General features: G+C 39.0%; 1 long non-coding RNA gene across 3 annotated transcripts in view; it reads left to right on the forward strand.

Moving 5' to 3' along the window:
• LOC118566677 overlaps positions 1-20,158 on the forward strand; it is a 151,020-nt gene that overhangs the window by 59,449 nt on the left and 71,413 nt on the right. The window lies entirely within an intron of this gene.

Here is a 20,158-nt window from a genome sequence, read left to right on the forward strand (position 1 = left end):
CATAGTCATCTTCTCAGCGGATGTGTCACTGAGTGGGGAAAATGTGTTAGAAATGCAGACGGTTTGATTGTGACCTTGGGGCTGGAATTTAGAGCGATGATTCCTGCTTACTGTCACCCAGCCAGTCTGGTTTACCCAGCTGCTTAGGTACTGCTGGGGGACTGCTAGATGAAGCTAATCTGCCGCTAGCTAAGGGGCTTTGGCTAGCTGCTGGTTTTTCAACAGCGCAGAACCGGGCCTCCAATTTTGACACCCTCACCTCCAAAGCTACGAAAACACCTCATTTATTACATGTACCATTATCTCTAAAGGAGGCAGAGGAATAACTGAACATCAGGGACAGAGAGGAGGAGAGGGGGGAGAGAGACTTATGGAAGCTAATGGAAGGATAGATGAGGAAGCCATAATAAGGCTAAAGCTAGGCTAGGCTAGCGACCTCTTTCCCCACTGAGAAAAAGTAAACCATGTGAGAAACAAGGAGCTCCCAAACGTGAAGCGCAGCTACAGAGAATGTACTTTAAATGTGCGTATGTGTTAGAAACAGAGAGCTGTCACAGCAAAGGGATTTAAGATAAAATCGAGAGAGTCCGGAACACCAAACAACAGGAAGTGACACAATATGCCTTACCACAATTTCAGGGGCTCAACAGCGCCTTGACTGGCAATCCCACAGTATATCTATATTAATGCACACTTACTAACCATACATAATCATCTGAATTAAATCTACATATGATGACGTTCTCAATCCACACAGATATGTGTCCTTTATTGCCACTTTTACATCCACCCTACCCTGTTCTGTCCGCTCAGCTTCGCTCGGCCAGGCTCTACTTTACTTGTGTGGTTTTCCACAGACCCAGTATAGCCAGAAGGTGGAGAACGCCTCCTGGGGGTGTCTTTAGCCCCACCTCCATCCATCAGGGTTGTGCCCTCTGCTGCTATTAAGCATTACTGTGTGACATTACCACTTCAAAGAAATCTGTAAAAAAAGGAAAAGAATGAAAACCTAAATAAATCTTTATGAATAAAACATCAATGAAAAAATACACTAATGTTTGTATTATTGTATGTGCAATAATGTTTTGAATTATTTTTTAATGTAAAATCATTTTTGATAAAATATTTTTGAATGATAAAATAATCTGCGTAAAGAAAGCTGTAGTGTCCTTTATCTTTTCTTTTGTTTCCTTTAGGCATGGTTTATGGTTTGTAGATAATAATATTATATTTCAGTTTGACCCACTCAATTCATGGTGGTCCTTAATATTAATGTTGTCACTCTTTAGTTTAACTTTTCCCTGAACTTCCTTGGAGAAAACCCTTCTCATTTCTTGCCGTCCTCAGCCAATCAGTGAACAGCAGTCTTTTTACCTTGTAACGCGGCTTTATTCCGCTCTGATCAACCCAGCTCCTTAGTAGGGCTAGAAAAGGCCTGAAAAAAACTGTTGCTGTAATGCTTGCAAGCAGGCAGAGCTGGGTAGAGCCCGGCCAAACCGAGCCGGTATAAAAGGGACTTATGTTAAGGTCTGGGATGAATCAGTGGTTTCATATTGTACAGTTTAGTGCAAATTGCTGTCAGAAGCATTCAATTCATTTTGTTTTATATCGCACAGTTCTTTAAAAACATCTAACATCTCAAGGCTCATCTCATGTTCACTTATCCAATTCACATCAAAAAACCTAGATTTATTTTAATTAATTCATCAAATCCAGTTAATTTCAGCACATGCCTTTGTCAGATCAGAATCCAACTACATGCAATACAATTTAGCAAGTTTCTAACACAATGTGGTCAGATTCAGTTGATCATAAAACAGCAATTAGTAGCAAGTTCATCATACAGACACTGCAGCCTAAATGCTGGAAGCACTGTGATAACAACCATACAGCTTGGATCATCTCAACCGTGGACATTCACATATGTGCTTTGATTACACACATGCACATTTGCATTACATTTGAACAGCATGAACAACTGCCATACATATCTGCTGTACCTGCTGGGCACTGCTGTAATGTTTTATATTTGATTTGAAGCTATTTAACGCTTTCCTTTTCACATGTAAATTATTTAGTTGTGGTCTATTAAAAGTGGAACTGCAAAGCTTTGGTATGAACTCCTTGTTATTTTTGACCCACAGCCCCTCTTTGGCCCCTGTTCTAAGGTGCGTCTGAGAGCAACTTGTTTTAGTGCCATCTCTTTAAATCTAAATGCGGTACATCACACCCCACCCCATAACACCAGGTTGCACTGCGTTCCACTCCACCCCATTGGGCCATTTTTATAGCATGCTGGGGCATGGTGTAATGAAATGTGTGGGTTGATGCACCCAACAGCCAAATATTTTCACCTATCCTGTTGAAGCTTCAGCATCCTTGAGCTTAGACTACAAAATAAGAAAGTAAAAATATCAGATTTGCGAAATTGGTAAACTAGGTGTCCATGACCTTGTTAAGCAGTTCCGTGGTGTAATTGTTCAAAAAACATTATAGAGAATAGAGAAAACTGAACGGCTTGAAAAATAGGACCTAAGCAGAATATAAACATATCTATGTAGCACCTAGAGAAACTACATTCACATTTCCTGCACTCCTAGAGACTTCAAGTACACAAGAAAATGTATTTAATGGCTAAAATAGTGAATTTTGCATTATATTTACCCTATAATTTCTCGTTATTTTTTATGCCTTAGTGGTTTATTTATACAACCCAAGACCTTGAAAACAAAACTTTCAGACCAGGTCATGTGGAAGCATGGTATGACAGTAAAGTTTCCTTAAGTTGGATGGGTTCCTCTCTCTCTTTCTGTGTTTGTCCCTATATTATGCAGCTGTTAGCATCCTGTGGTCATCACTCTAGAAATAAAGCAGCTGACTGACAGACTCTGCAGCAGCTGTCTGTTGTGCCATGATGGACACAAGCGTAATGAACACTGAGATAAAAACATGTAAAAACAAGAGAGGTAGGTTTACAGTGGCAAAAGCATTATGGATGGACAATCAATATTGCATCTAATTCTTTGAATTCCTATTTCTATGCATTTGTGGAAATTATAAAATTAGGTCTATTACACAGATTTAATCTCATATCACGCTAGTTCACCGAAAGATAATCAGTTCAGGCCTGTCAAAGGTTTAACTTGTTTTTCCTTTTCTTTTGACTTCTCTTTTCTAAGGTCTAGAAAAAACTCAAGCAATCTTTGTATGGAGTAAATGTTGTTCCATTATTGCTGCAAGCAAAGTGCACATTTTGTAAATGGACATAAAAAAAAGAATAAAACACGTTGGAAGTCTCCAACATAAATGACCAAAAAACTCACATCCTTAAACAAAAAGATGGAGCTAATTTTTAACAGTGAGGTTCCTCAGTGGAAGCTTTCCTTTCCTTGTCTGAAACACATGACAGCAGAGAGTGGCAGGGCAACAATGATTCCGATGTTGAGAATCTTTCATTTTTCCTTCCTATTCAGCACTACAGCAGCTGCACCGACAGAAGGAGAGACATCATTACAGTCCACCAAGGCCTGTTAATAGGCACTCAACGTGGGGGGGCTGGCCGGCTCTGCATGGGGCCCAGTGGAGGGGGAGCGGTGAGATAGGGGCATGAGAATGGAGGGAGGTCAGGGGTTAGGGAGGAGGACAAGATGTGGAAAAGAGTCTAGACGGAAGGAAAAGGAGAGGAGGATGGAGAGGGAAAATCAGTGTACAGTTAAAGCATGTCTCTTTATCTTCAGTGAGGGCTCATAAATGGATAGCTGTGGTTGGGAATGGTGACCAGGAGAGGAACTGATGATGACCAAATCTTTGGGTGAAAGAACACACAGTAAAAAAAAATTTAGATTGTCTTAGATATGGCGGGAAAATAATCAAAGATGGTTCTGATTTCAAAAAACTTCTGTCATGATTTGTGGTTCAGGGACTGGATCAAAACACACACAATAACTCAGGTGCAGCATGACAAATTGAAGGATTTAATGAAAACAAACAACAGAACACGCACAACCTGACACACGGAGAACAGAACATGGAGCACAGGCAGCAAAACGGCGTGAAACTGGTAATGGGCAGTTTACCCAGAGAATCTGGAGGAGTCTGTGCTTGGAAATGCTGAGGGCTGACCAGTGACAAGTAGCCGGCCTGAGACCTGAAAGCTTGAGACATGGTAAGAGATGCTGGGCAGCAGTGGAGGTGTAAACCAGACCTTCCGACGCAGCATGCTTCCACACCGTATCAATGGCAGCATTGCCTATGGCGGTAGGAAGAGGAAACAGGATTCACCAAGTCAGGGGGTGAGGAAAGTTGCAGTGGTGGCTGAAAGGAGGAGAGGCTTTGGCTGCATCCTTGGTGCTGGGCTGACAGCTGGTCTGGAGAGTAAGCTACAGGTTGGGATGCCTTCAGAAAGCACATAGGATTGTAACCTGATGGCACCAATACTAGCTCAGTTCCCCGGAAAATATACTCCATTTATTTCAGCTGTGGAGAAGACAGGACCTGAAAATCAGAAAAGTTCTTAGCCTCCATCAGCATCTGCTAAACCCTGGTGCAGTTCATGAGAGTTCCAAGAGTGACGGTCTGCTTGGTCCAGATTTTGGCTGGATTCTTATATTGTGATTTTTTGGGCTAGGGGCTTGGCTAAAACCCAGGCAAGAACTCATGAGCAGCATGATAAAATAAAGGATTTAATGAAAACAAATGACAAAAACTTACAACCATACACAAAGAGATGAGCAATGACAACCAGTGAGCCTAAATACGGAGACAGGTGGAGAAACGACAAATCAGAAGAGCAATTAGAGGAGATGTTGAGCAGCTGTGCCAGGAGGAAAGCGGGGAAGCTGAGGGAGAGAGACTAAATACCATAAAATTAGCTGAGTTGACACACAAAGAAACTGGGATAAACAGAAATGTAACAGATAAATCATGAATTAAAATAGAACAAGAATAAACTGAGAAACCCAAAAGCATGAATTATGATGGCAAGACTTACATGATCATAAGTAGACAGCAATGAAACACAGAAAACTGCCATTTTTGTGAGGTATTAACAGGCCCAAATGGCAGACAGGAACTCAGAAGCAGCATGAGAAGTATAAGATTTTGATGAAAGAATCAAAAAGCCATGAGGCAGAATAGTGAAAGAAACCAGCAAAAAACAATGACAACCAGAAAGCTTATTTACAAGGGAAGAGTTAAGAAAGACATGACAAAATAGGTGGGAGCAATTGAGTAGAAAGTGAGGAATAGCTAAGATCAATGAAGGAAAAAGAAACTGAAGGTGGCAGAGTAATGAACAGGAGCAGACAGAGAGGAACAATGAGAATAAATCTAACAGAGATAATGATATAAAAAAATATAAAAATGAACTAAGAACCTGATCTACAAATGCATAAACTAAAATGGCAACACCCTAAGTCAACCCAGTCTTACTGAAAAACTTGCAATTAGCCACATTGTTCCACAACGGGAAACATAGTATTGTCACAATTTGGCTCTTTAATGTGTTTCAGTCCTACATTTTGTTTGGCCTATTAACTTACATTGACTTGGAACCTGGTCATGTAACTATCAACTTTCTCCCAGCGAAAAAACAAATATGGCCGCCATTCCCCATACTTCATGTGGAAAAGTCAACATTTAAAGAAAGCATCTGCATTTATATGCAATTTAATCACATTTCTAGCAAAAATTAGGTATGCATAATATTTTCATAATCTTCGTACACAGAAGGTAGACATTCTTTCATTTGTTAGTTTCACCATAGATTTCAGTGTGTTCTCAGAAAATATGAGAATGTTATGTTTTCTCCCTTTGCTACAGTGGTTGCTATGGACACAGCCATTCTACATCACTGACATGCGCCAACATCCCCATACATCCCCCGTAAAACAACAACATTTAACTACTTATGCCCGAGGGTATATTTTCCAAACAATGGATACTCGTACTTTATAAGGCATTTCTCAACTTATGCAATGCCTAAACTGCTAATCTTGTTATTAACTAACATAAAGGTCCTGGAGGATGATGTAGATGTGAAAATCTGAGAGTAAATTGTTCTTGGCCTGAGTAAATGAGATTTAAATGCCCAAAAATTTAATTATGGCAAAAAAATATACACACATAGGTTTACATACAAAACGTCTTACTTTTGCTGTAAAGAATTAAATAAACACAATAAATTGTAACAACAACATCTTGGTTACATCTGTAGCAAGTTTGGCACTCACACATCGACAATTGAAAAGTTACACATGTTTAGATTGAAAGAAGTCCAGGTGAATCCCTACTGGTTTGTACCATTTTGGCACAGTTTGGCACATATTTTTAAAATTTGGAATTTATTCTTGAAATTGAAAATGTAGGATGCTATTATACTTTTGGGGAGGACTGTCAGATGAAGATCTGGACATATGATAGGTGTGTCAGTCTCAGAGTTAGTCAGCTACAAGTGCTTTATTGTTGCTAAAAAGCTTAGGCCCCCTTGAAAGGGGGCTCGCAGACTTAGGGGGTTAAGGAAAACATCTGCATTTATATGCATTCTGATGACATCTCTAGTCAAAACTATACATAATATGTTCATAAACTTCATATTCAGGGAGGGTAAACAATTTTTCATTTATTAGTTTTGCCAAAGATTTTAGTGTCACATGTTCTACATGTTTAGCCTGGAGGTACAGAATATGCTGTGGCCAAAGCAGGGCTGCATTCCATTTAGTCTGTGATCATTCTCCGTATTTCAAGGAAAATACTAACCTGACTCTAGCCAGATTGATATCGCTCCGCCTAGCTCCGCCTAGCTTCACTCACATCCATCAAGAACATCTCCCATAGAGAGTGATTACTCCAACCAATTTTATTGTCCAGCCAATCAGGACGCAGGGCTGGAGTTTCATAGATGTGACGTAGTGGAGAAGTGACCATGACGTGAGACTGTTTTGATAGCAATGGCGGCTCGTCGAGGAAGCAAGCGTTAACATTGATGCTGCTATTTCTTTCGTGTTGTCCAATCTACCTAATATTGTTTCATTAAAAGAACATCAGAGAACGTCTCTGAAGGCTTTTGTTGGTGGAAACGATGTTTTCGCCCTTCTCCCGACCGGATTTGGCAAGTTTTGTTTTCCGGGGCGCGCCCATGGTGGACACGTCTGCCGCGGGCTGTTAGCACGAACCATGTTAGGAGGCCTTTAGTCCTCGACACAGTTGGCCCGGGATCGACTCCGGCTTTGCCGCCCGTCTTCCCCCTCTTCCTGTCAGCTCACTGTCAATAAAACGCGTGCCACTAGAGCTGCAAAAACATAAAAAAAAGTTTTGTTTTTCTCTGTGTCGCTCTCACAGCGTCACGGGTTAGCTTCGGTGTGAGTGATTGAAATAGCACGTCGATAAAGATGACAGACAAGTGGCTTATCCAATCATATGCAAGGATTTTTGAAGGCCCAGCCTTCAAAAATGCTACATTTTAAGATAGAATTCTATACATTTAATGAAATTAATAGAGAGAAGTATGATGTTAGTAATAATATTTATCATACCATTGACAGTGGACTGGAATATTTAGAAGTGAGAAAATTCCACAGAGGGCATCCTCTTACAGAACCACACTGGAGTTCAATGAGCTTGTGAGAGCGACCCATTCTTCCACAGACAATTTTAGAAACCGTTTATGTGCCTGGTGCTTGAGTTTATAAACACTTTTGAATGAAGTGATTGAACGCTGGAGATGGGCACCAGCAACCCCATGAGGGATTAAACGGGTCAGAAAATGGATGGATGGGTGGATGTCCATTATTTGGATGGGTGAGCAAATATATAGTGTATGTCTCATTTTTGAATTTGGCCAAAATTGTAGACCGAAATTTGCATGTGTGAGACACCTAAATTCTCGTGTTACCCGTTTCCCCTTGATTTTTAAGGTGTGCTTTTAACTGTTTTCAGGAATGTGCAAGCACATATACCCTGACATCATCATTTACCCATACTGGACCCTGAGTACTTCATTCATGTCAGGGGAGCCTTACATCTAACTTAACACTCATATATAAACATAGTGGTCTCTCATCTGGTAGCCGTGTATCTATACAAGCGTCTTAGCCTTATGAATGTCAGTTACACTTATGCTAAATGTGTAAAGTTAGGTCGTAATGTGTAAAACAGTTAGAGGTATAACTTTACAATCGAAGCTATACTTTTTTGGTATCTTTAAAATAAGAAACAGGCTTCTCTTAAAATCCTTGTGAAAACGTTTACCTTTGCAGAAACTTTAATGCGTGAAAGAGCAGTCAGCTACATACCAGTGGTTACAACAGATAAAGCTGTGCTCAACACTTTTGCAGAGACATTTTGAATTATGGACTAATTTTAATGACCTATTGTGTGAAAACACCATTACTGTATTTACATATTATATATTCTATTAAATTCTATTCAAAATTCTTTAATAATCCCAGAGGGAAATGACATACTGGTATAACTCATTATAGGGGTTTCTTCAATGAGCTGTAGATGCTGATGGCTGCAGGCTGGCATCTCCTTTAGCCAGTGCTGGAGCTCCACTCACGCACACCACGCTCTGTCTGTAAGATACCAAGTGCTCAGGATGGGAGTGGGAGCTCAGGATTCAACTTTCAAAAACCTAAAACACAGCAATAAATTTGATTCTTGCCGAGTTTTACCCCAATTCACACCTCCATACATGTGACCTCAACATTCCTCCTGTGAGCCAGGCAAACTAACAACTCTTCATTATTGAGGTGACCAGTTCCAGGTGAATTTGCATGTGAATCTAAGCACCAATGAGGCCAGCAGGTCTATAAAGCTTGGAACTCCTTACTGCTCCAGACATTTTGAATTTAGAAAGCTTCCTGGATGGGAAGCAAAACATCTTTAGCTTCAGAATAGAAGTCCAGTTGTTTTGTTTTTAACCTTTTTTGGACTTGATGTAAGGAAAATATCTATAATAACTAAGAAAAGACTGAGATATCAAACAAGGAATAAAACATAAGATAAATATACTGAAAGGCATGACAAATTATTCCATGTTCAGCCTGTTACATCTGTCCTTTAAAAATGATATACTCTGGCCAAAAAGAAAGTTTACCACAGTAACAAATCTTTGAATCTTTAACAGCAGTATTAAAGTCTGTGAATCTAAAATAATATATATAAGTATGCATGACAGAAGACTTTTAGTTTTGATAAATTCCTGCTCATGAATCTTCCTCAGGAAAACTAAACTTGTCATGATCATCTGGGTCATGTTCCTCTGTAAATTCAGACCTTTCTGATGTTTTTGAGGTTTTGCATCAAACAAATGGCACATGGGAAAACTGCATAAAAGAAGTCTTTTTCTAACAGCTAATTTTAGGGTCCTTAGAGTCCCAGTTAATTCCTCTTAAAATCTGTCTGTTAAATTTCCCAATAGGTATCAGATAGATAGATAGATAGATTTAGCAGCTTATCATGCTCCCTGTATTAAATACTGACAGAATAAACACATTATTAAACTTGGACATAGTTATAAAATATATCAAAACATAACTCTATTAGCTCACTGAATAGAAACAAGTTGAAGAGAATAAAATATATAAAACACTAATAATCCCCACGATAGCCCTCACAATAAACTGTGTTCTAAACACTAAAATTGAGAAGTTATCTTGGTAATCAAGAGAAAAACATTGATGAATACTGTACTATTGTTCTCTCTCCATGTGGGTGGTTGGCAGGGGGAACCACTAAGCATTAGCTCTTAGGGCAACAAAATGTCTAGCACCGCCACTGCTTATAGCGGTCTGTCTTACAGTGGATCTGGAGAAGCTTCTCACTAAAGACACGCTGTTGTTGTACGACCCACCATCTGATGAAAATGATGCTCAGGGTTGTCCATAATATTTTTTTCTTCATTAAGAATATTTCTATGTAAAATCATCTCCAGATGTTCTAGAGGAGTCCCCATAACAGACCTGGCCTTCTTTATTAGCTTATTGAACATTTTCAAGTAAATTGCACTGATGCTGCTCAACCAACAGAGGATGGCAGACGAGATAACACACTACACAACAGATCTCCAGCATCTTGCTGCAAACACTAAAGGACCTAACCCTCCTCAAGAAGTCCAGTCTGCTCTGTCACTTCTTGTAGACACTGCACTCAAACAACCTTTGTTAGAGTGCTTTTTGCCAAGGATAGCGTGATGTAAGATTGTCTAACATGACAGTATTATGTAGGCATAATACAACCCGGGGCCACCCTGGGGCTCTAAATATCTCTGATTAACTTATGTGACTCATGTAATCCTTTCAGAATGAATTTACTCAGACACTCATTTGCCAGAAGATACTGTACTTCATATTTCTGTTTATTAACTTGTATGTATGAACACTAAATAAGTTATGTACCCCCTTGACACTTTGTATCATAACTGTGTTGATTAATCTTTTTGATGACTTGTAAACAGACTTGTTCTGTATTTCTTATATTTGTCAATGAAAGTTTTGAAGAAAAAAAGATGGTGGCTTCCATTCAAACAGCTTTAACAAAATGGTTAAGGTCGGAGTTATGGAAACTACTAAAATTAATTTTTTTTACACTCCCTGAACGAAGATTAGAAAAATATTTTCCATACTTTTGCTAGAAATATTTTCCAAATGTATAGAAATGTAGATCCTATCTTAAAATGTTTAAATGCATTTCCTCCTGAAAATATAGGAAATGATCACAGACTAAACGCAACATTCTAAAATTTTTCTGAGAACACACTGAAATCTTTGGTGAAACTAAAAAAAGTCTTCATCTTTAAAAGATTAGGAAAATATTATGCATACCGACTTCTTGCTAGAATTGTCATCAAATTGCACATAAATGCAAATGCTTTCTTTAAATGGTGTGTTTTCGACATAAAGTACGGGGAATGGTGACCATGTTCTTATTTTTGCTAGAAAAAACTTGATGTCACGTGGCAGAGTTGTGAGCCAATGTAACAGAATAGACCAAATAAAATGTAGGACTGAAACGGATTAAGGAGCCAAATTGTTACAATACTACGTTTCCCCTTGTGGACCAATGGGGCTATTTCACGTGTTTCAGGGAGACTGAGTTGCTAAAGAACATAAACATCCAGGAAGAAACAGAGACACAAAAGTCAAACAACTATGGATCATGGCAAAAACTCAAACAAAATAAGAGAATATACGGGAATATAAGCTAAGATAAGAAATGATTTTATTGTCCCACAATGGGACCTTTTGGACATGACAGTGACAAAAAACAGAGTTACCAACTAATTCAGTACTGAAAAAACAGTTTATCTGTTAGTTCTGAAGCAGCAGAGAGATAAATTATCAGACAGGCTAAAATAAAAGTTAAACAAAAGTACAGCGTGAGGAAGTATTGCGCAATAAGGTAAAAACAAATGAAATATTCAAGTTGCACAGTGGAAATACAGCAGCCGATTTACACAATGATGTGAGAACAATGTGCAATATGACTGTACAGCAACATCTCAGAGTAGTACATCTTGGTCTCCCATCACCTGCACTTGGTTACATAAATTCAAAAATATGCTTAATACCAAAGTTAAATATTTACATATTTATGTTGTTCTAAACATTTGAGCTTTGCCCTTACTGCAAGATGCTTCCTCAGTATCATCAGAACAACATAAACAGTAATTTCCTACCAGTACTACATCACTCTGATACAGCGGCAGCACCTCTGTGACCCAGTTGTCAAACCGCAGAGATGGTAATGCTATCACAGCAATAATAAAAGCATAAATAATACACAGGTAAAGTCTTGGACTTGTATGTTAGTCATGGGCAGGGAGCTGTGCTGAAACATCCCTCTGATTCATCTCATGGTGCTTTAGGTGAATTCTGTTAGCAACTTTCTGAACAGCCTTTGTACATGTACAATAAAAGCCACAAATTGAGCAAAATGGCTAAACATCAAATTGGAGCATAAACCTTTACATCTTCAGCAGGATAATTTCATCATGTCAGTGCTTTTATCCTTTAAAGATTCAGAGTATAACCTGAAGGAGCAGCTGCTGATTATGTATACAAGCACTGCTCAACTCCACTGCAATGGACAAAGAACAGATCAAAATCCAATTTATTCAGAATTGACTTGGTCTTTCCTATGTGCTTTTAATTCATTGTGTGTAGTTGATCATGTTTAAAAGGTGATTTTCTCTTGTAGCTTAAGAATGCAGTAAGGAATGAAAGGACCGGGATGTTCTGCACTTCTGAATTATTACCAATCATAAAAGGACATTATTATGTTACTTGTTATTTCTTACACTTAAAATCATACGCAATAGCAGTAAATACTTTTCTGAAGCTCCTTTTTCTTCTCTGCCTAAGAGCAATGTAGGGTTAGACTTCTCCGCTCGGTTCTTTAGTGAACAAGTGAAAATGCTTCTTGATGCCTCGCGTTATCCGGTTTCCCTTTGAATGCATGTTAAACACGTACTGTACATGTTGAAAATGCAAGTTAAAGGTGCACAACAAGTTGCCTGTACATGTCCGTGTTTTTAAGGATATTTCTACAGGTGTATGATTATTTTAACACAAACAAAGACAGGTTTACAACATATCATTAGATTCCAAACAAGTTGCTAGGGAAGCCCAGTTAAAGCAGGTCATGTCAAGACTTCTATAAGAATATCCAAAATAAATTTTAGACATTAATAAAGCTTTTACTTTTCAATATTCAAATCTGTACCAAATGTAGGCCAGGCATCTATGACCCACTTTAAAAAAAATCTTACCAAGTCCAGAGCTTTTCATGTGCATCATACCTTATTAGGTTTTGGGATGAAATTAATTATATTATCTCAGCACTGCATCATCTCATGAACAACTTAGTCACAGAGTTGTTGCTGCTGTTTGACAAAGTATACTTCTGGTTGGAGAACACAATTCATACTGATCAAATGCACTGAGCTATATAATACACTGGAGTGTTGATTTTGCCAAAAAACTGAAGTCACTGGCCGCCATCTTGCTACTCCCTACTCTCACAGAATCCCATAGGATTTGGTTGCAACAACAAGCAGTTTTCTGGCTGAGTGAAAACGTTTCACAGGTAATTCTACAGTCAGTGGATGTACTAACACTATCAACTACTAGCAAATTATGTGCTGAAATATTTTACATGTTGTTCATATTAAATATACATATATGTATATATAAATCAATCAATCAATTTTATTAGTCAACTGCAATTTGCATTGCAATCGAAAATATGTGTATATGTACATATGTATATATATGTATACATATATGTAAATATATGTTTTTGTATATTGTTATTTATATATTTATAAATGTTATATATGTATTTTTAAATTAATAAAAAGCAAAATATTTCAGCACATGACTTTCTCAGTACTTGATAGCTTTAGAACATAACATAAAAGTATATGGCATTAGACATTTTAAAAGTTTTAAGCCCCCTCTGAACATGAAAAAATCCTCGTTATTCGATGCTGTAGCGCACATATTCCCTAGTTACTGGGGGGAAATAGGGAGTACCAATATGGCGGCTGGTGGCTTCAAAGCGACTCATTCTAACAGCGGGTGATTAGCACTCCATTGTATAATATAGCTCAGTGATCAAATGCCATTCTTCTTTGCTGAAAACAAATTCAATTTCATCTGTTGTTATATTCAGAAAGCATCCTGCAGTGTCCAGCCTAAAGGTTTCATGTGCTCAAATATACTCTGGATAAATTGTCAAGAAGGCTAGAATTTCCATTATTTGTCGAAATTTACAGGCTTTTCACCACAATATTACAACTGGAAAGCGACAATATCATTCAATTCCTGCTAAATCAAACAAGCAGTTCTTAGATTCCTGCTTGGGCTTTTGTAATTTTATTTTTATATTGTAAATTTTTTATGTGTTTCTCTTGTTTTATTATATACAGTTTATGTGGGATATTTATGTATCCCATATACTGCAGAAAGAGATACATGAGTTTAACATGAACAAGTAGACTGAACATTGAAATCAGGGCTATTGCCATGCGTCAGAGTTAAAGAAGAATATGTGAGGCAAATCGGACATGAAATACACCAATTCTTCTGCTCAGTACGGATCAAAGAAGATTTTTCTTTATGCAAGCAGTCTCTGTAGTTTTGTGTACGCATACATTTCTGAGTTTCTTCATCGCCTTCATCAAGTAATGCATTCCTTGCCACACTTACAGTCCCAGAGTAAGAATCTGAGCATTCCCCCTCTGCAAAGGAGAGGTGGAGGGCTGGGTGTGGCCTGCAGACATTTTGGGGAAGAACGTGATTAGAAACGAAAATGCACGCACAGCTTACGTGTGTGCCTGTGCATGCGAGTGTTACTGCGTGTTCCGCTGCTGGTCCCGGCCGCCTGAAGGTCAAAGCGTCCCCGTGCTCTGCTTCATGGAGAGCTGCCAGTGCTGACGGCTGCTGATGCCGCTGCACTGTGGGTCTGGCACATGCCTCCCCCACTGCAGGGCATTGATTAAGTGGCACAGCTCTGCCTCACCTGCTGGAAGCAACCAATTGCAATGAGGCTCATGAACTAGTTGGCCAATACAAAAGCAGGGAGATGTTTGGAGCGGCTGGAGACAAACCGCCGGCCAGCAGACAAGTGATTCTTTTTTTGCAAAAAAAAAAAAAAAAACCTTCGGAAACAAGTATCGTGGAGGAGGAGCTGAATGAGTGATAAGCTAGAGGTTGAAGGAATGGCTGGTAAAATGATGAGAAATGTGAAGGGTAATGAAGCAGGGTGAGATGAATGATGGAAGAATGGTGGATGTTGAAAGATAAAGGGCCAAGAAAAAAGGAAAGAGAGGGAAAAAAGAAAAAAGAGGCAGCTTTTCAGAAGGTGCAAGGGCAAGCAGGCTGGAGAAAAATGGGAGACTATATTTCTGATCACACACACACACACGCTCGCACACACACACACACACACACAAATATTTTGTGCCTTTTCACACTGCTTTAATGAAGCTGTCAAGATGAAAAATGAGCTAGTCAAATCTAATAACGCAGGAAGTTAGGAAGCAAACTTTTCATGCAGAACTGTGAAGGAAAGTGGATTGTGTGCTGATTAGAGCAAGCACAGGAGACGTCCAGTGTTTGTCAAGAGTTGAATCATTAATTTTGTTGGTTTAGTCCCCCGAAAGAACAAAAGATTTTCTGTCGGACACAATGTGAAGTCGTGCTCATTAACCATAGTACGCTGCTTGGCTGATTGACACGTATTGATGATAGAACCCAGATTTTCCTGTCCCAACTTTCCTTTTTTATTGGGCTGAAATCTTACTTAAGATTTCTAATCTAACGCTCAGAACTGGTGCCTTCCCAAAAACAACTTCAAAGGCAACACTCTTAAAGTGAAACTGGTGTAGAGAAATCAGCCCAGACCTCTACAGTAACAACACATTCTTATATCTGCTATGAAAACTCTTACTTGGTGGCAACAGGATTTATACCATGGCATTATGTTACTACCTGACATGGGGAGCTGATGAGGAGATGTATGACATTTGCTCTCATCTAGTGGAAAGGAAAGTAACAGTTAAAAGGAATTCCAAACTTTGCAATTTCTACAACATGAAACAACAGTACCAGTCTGCATCCATCACTGAATCTAACTCAGACGCTTCACCTGCATTTCCTGCTGGCAGTGGTCAGAGGGTCAGTCTGCCCCAGGGCAGCTGTGGCTACAATGTAGCTCACCACCGTGAAAGGGTGAATGACTGACTGTAGCGTTTATTGCTTTGGGGTCGTTAAAGCGCTACAAGTCTTACAAGCCATTTACCATTTACTCAACCAATTCATCACTAGTCCCCTACTTTGGGTCTGAGTATAAACTGAAGGTGACATTGCAGGTAAACTCAAATGGTCACCATTTAAAATTTAAAGTACAGCAACCATTTAGCTTTCATCTTTACAACGTTGTCAGCTCCTCTTGAGTTATTGTTCAGGTATTATTCATCTTTACATGTCCCCTGGTAACTGTGACAGTAATCCAAACATAAACACCATCTCAAAAAATGAAATACACAGTCAATCCAGTCATGACATTGGATTTGTCTAATCAAATCCTGTATCCTGGCAGCAAGAGTGTAAGGTCAAGATTTAGGGTGACATAATATCTGTCTCTCATGCCTGCATTTTCTCCTGTTAATATTCTGTAGATGGCCATCAGATTTGATTCAATCTATTCTCAGAATACTGGTGACGCTAGCAAAAGGAGGCAATGAAAATTAATAACATTTCTTGAAATTAATCTTGGCAAATGTAAACCTGTAGCCCCCAGCCTGGTTGTTACTGATTTATTTAGTGTGCATGTGTGTCCATGTTCCTGTGATGCATATGCAACTTTTGCATTGGTGAATGCGGTTGTAGTGCAAAAGCACTTTGAATGGTCAGTACGACTATACAATCAAAAAATAAATTCCTTCCATTTGCCATCTGGTGTCAAATGTGATGAGGATGAACAGATGGTGAGAAAATATTTACCTGTTTTTGTGAAGTTACTACCATTTAAGGTTTTAATTTCTAACACACTGGTGTACAGACTTACGTGTTTGTTTGAGTGTTTTGATTTAAAATGAAGGGATAGCTGTGTGTGAGCAGGGTGGAAGAAGAGAAGGCAAAAAAAATAAGACAATGGAGCAAACAGACTCAGACAGACACTCAGACAGACAGTCAGACAGACAGTCAGACAGACAGTCAGACAGACAGTCAGACAGACAGTCAGACAGACAGTCAGACAGACAGTCAGACAGACAGTCAGACAGACAGTCAGACAGACAGTCAGACAGAGGCGTTACCTCATTGCTGTTGTAGTCTACTCACTTTGATTACCAGAAACAGCAGCGCTCCCTGATGTATTATCCAATCTATATTATTAGTAATAGCTCACAGGCATGGTTGTGCTTTTTTGATATGCCAACAGAGGATAAAAGCCCCAGTTTTTTGGCTTTACATTTTAAAGCCTTTCTGTACTCATCCAGTGGTTTGAAGAAACCGACTTTCGGAAGTCTCTGCTTGCAAGCTTTCTACAACCTCAGTCCCACAGTCTGTTGCATCTTTTGTTTTTTAAACAATGGCCTGATTTAAGCTGAAACTCAGCTGACCCCAAAAAAACTCATGTAAGCTACTTGATGATGTTAATGGAAGGTATCACCTCCTCACCCTTCATTGGTTTAAAAAAAAAAACTTCACTACCACATCCTAGGAAGCTTCCTGCACTTTTTAAAGTCCTTTTTAGAAAACTGTTCAAATACATTCAATTGCAGAGGCATGCGTCAGTATTCTGTTTGAGCTGAAAGTCTAATTCTGCATCTTGTAATACAGTAAAAAAAATATGTGGATACCATCTTTCATGCCATTCAAACTCTTTTCACGCTGAGAAGAAAAGATCGGCTGCTGTGGGTAAATCTGTGCAGGGCAAAGTTTGATGAGAGCAGTTACTGATTTATTTATCGCAATCAATTCAGAAAGGCAAATAAAAGTAAAAATCACCCATTTAGAACTTTCCTACTTCAACACAACCACTGTACAGCTGTGGATGTTTTGATGATCAGGCTACTGAATGTGATCCAGCATTGGTTCCTAGCCCCATGTTGCAAACTGTGGGGGTGGTGGGGTGGGGGGGGGGACCATTCAGCAGCATTTTATTGTTCATTTAATTTAAGCCAAGGCTCTGCACATGGCAAAAAAGGGTTTAAAACTGAGGTGGGCCAAGTAGCCATAAGAGTAAGAGTAGCACTACTCTTACTCTTACAGGCATATTTTACTTAAATAAAGTATAAAGTAGCCAACCAAGACATAACTCAAGTAAGAGTGAAAAACTATTTAATGAGAAGGCTACTTAACTACTGTGTAACTAATCATAACATCTCACTTGATAGTTTGAAAAACATTTATCGGACAGACGAAAATATTACGGCATATATAAATTCTGGTCTTCAGAAGACTGAAATCAAAACAAATATACAATAAAAACATTATTACACAATAATAAATTCAAGCAGAAGAAACACTTCAAAATCAACGTAGAACTTGTGAAACTGATACTGACAGCAGTTACAGTATTTTAGAAAAGTGCAAAGTTCAAACAGGAAGTCTCACTTTAACATAAACTGTAGAAGTGTCTCTCTGGTGCATTTCTGGTTAAAAAGTCTGTTTTTTTAATTTAATCAAGTTACTCGTAGTAGGTGGAGTAGGCAGAAGGTTTACTCAAGTGAGAATAGCAATACTTTTTAAATAATGTTACAAGTAAAAGGTACAGTGCAGTAAAACTACTCCTAAAAATACGTTTTGTTCAGAAAGTCACTCAAGTAAATGTAACTGAGTAAATGTAGTTACTACCTACTTCTGCTTCCAGTAACCAACCCTCCTCTGCTGTTATGTTGGATGTTTTTTCATTAGAGACAATGAAAAAAATCAAATAAATTTTGTCATTTAAGATGAATGAAATTTTTTTTTTATTTATCTTTTAGAAATTTTATTAATTTCCCTGTTGTTGCATTCGGTGATTCTACATATCCAGGTGAGAAGAAAACAACAAAAATGCAGGTTATACTTTCCTTGTGCTAAAACACAAAGTCCACACATTCCCAGAGCACTGGGCTACGTGTGGGAGGTCCATCCAGTGGGACTTTGTTGAGTTATGTGGCATACTCCCCATCAGATGGACACCGAAACGATCAATTACCACTAGTTTTCAAAGTAGAGAGCATGTATTGCACAGCACAGGCAGCACCAAGACACTGCTATAGGGGGCTTATTTGCTTAATTAAATACCTACAGAAACAGTGCGGCTAGGTTTGACACAAAAGAAAATAAAGTCATTACCCATGTTTAGATCTGGGGCTTCTGTACTTTTCTGCACAATCCAGTGACATGGTCACATTTACACAAAGGGCTTATTCTGAAACGGGTGTAGAAGAAAGACAGCAGATAAAGGTGTAGTTTCAAGACTCACCACTTTCCAAAAAGATGCATTTCCTTGCCTAACAATCACATCTTCACCCCCTGACAGCAGCAGCTTTGGTGACCTGACAGACTTACACGATGCATTTGAAGTCTTCCAGTCTGTCTGAAGGACAAGTGTGGATGTGAAAGCCCAGATGCTTGCACAGGAGGATGCACTGTGGAGCTGTCCTCCACAGAAACAACACAAACAAACATTAGATACACCATTCAGACTTCCAGCAGTCCACAAAAGCCTTGAGCCTGTCTGCTCTGCCTGCTATATAATTTGTGTGAATACACAGGGAATGTGCACGTGCTTTTGTATGTGTACGTGTTGCTGCAACAGAACAAAGGAATCTTTTTGGCAGAAGCCTGTGGCAGCAAGTGTCTGCTCCACAAATGTTGCGTGCTGCATACATTTTCATGTATACTTGTGCATGCTACACATCTGTGTGTTTCCTTGCACGCTGTTGGACAGGAGAGACCAGAGCTCCACTTCGTGTTTGCTTCCCTGTGGAGCACAACTTTTGCCGTGGGCTCGGCTGACTTTGGGCCTCCTTTTTTTTTTTGTCAGACTCTTCTTGCGTTTTTTTCCTCTGGCTTGAATCTACTAGACTCCTGCTCCAGACAGCTCCTCGATTTTTCTCCTGAAGTTTGATTCTGATAGTCTGTGATGCATGAAGAAAGGGTGCTACAGATATAGCTAACAGCTCAGATAGTACATGAGTAATGAGGTTGCATATTTTATTGCGTTTTGAATTAGCTCCTTGAACCACTTTAGATGGGCTGGATCTTGTGACTTTCTAAGCACAGTTGCTGGCTATCAGAATCAATATTGCCAATATAAATGTATAATTTTCAAACAAATGTCTGAAAAAGCTTGGATTGTCATGGCTCACAGTCTTCAGAATGGGCATGTAAATTTTTCAGTGGCTTTATCTGAGCAGAATCTTTTCATGTTGCATCATCTCCTTCTTTGTTCAACCTTTTTTTTCCATCTAAAGACATTTAATGTTACAGCTGCGTGCCAACAGCAGCACTCAAATAACGTTAGCCATTGGCCTATATATTTGTTAAAGGCAGCTTATTATGTCTCAAAATAGTTGGAAGCTAAAACTCTGAGCAGCACAAGCTGAGCAGGATGCACACACTGTACAGTACTTGGTATACAGCCTATGTAATTCCAT

This window comes from Fundulus heteroclitus, chromosome 18 (assembly GCF_011125445.2).
Source record: "Fundulus heteroclitus isolate FHET01 chromosome 18, MU-UCD_Fhet_4.1, whole genome shotgun sequence".
NCBI classification, from domain to species: domain Eukaryota; kingdom Metazoa; phylum Chordata; class Actinopteri; order Cyprinodontiformes; family Fundulidae; genus Fundulus; species Fundulus heteroclitus.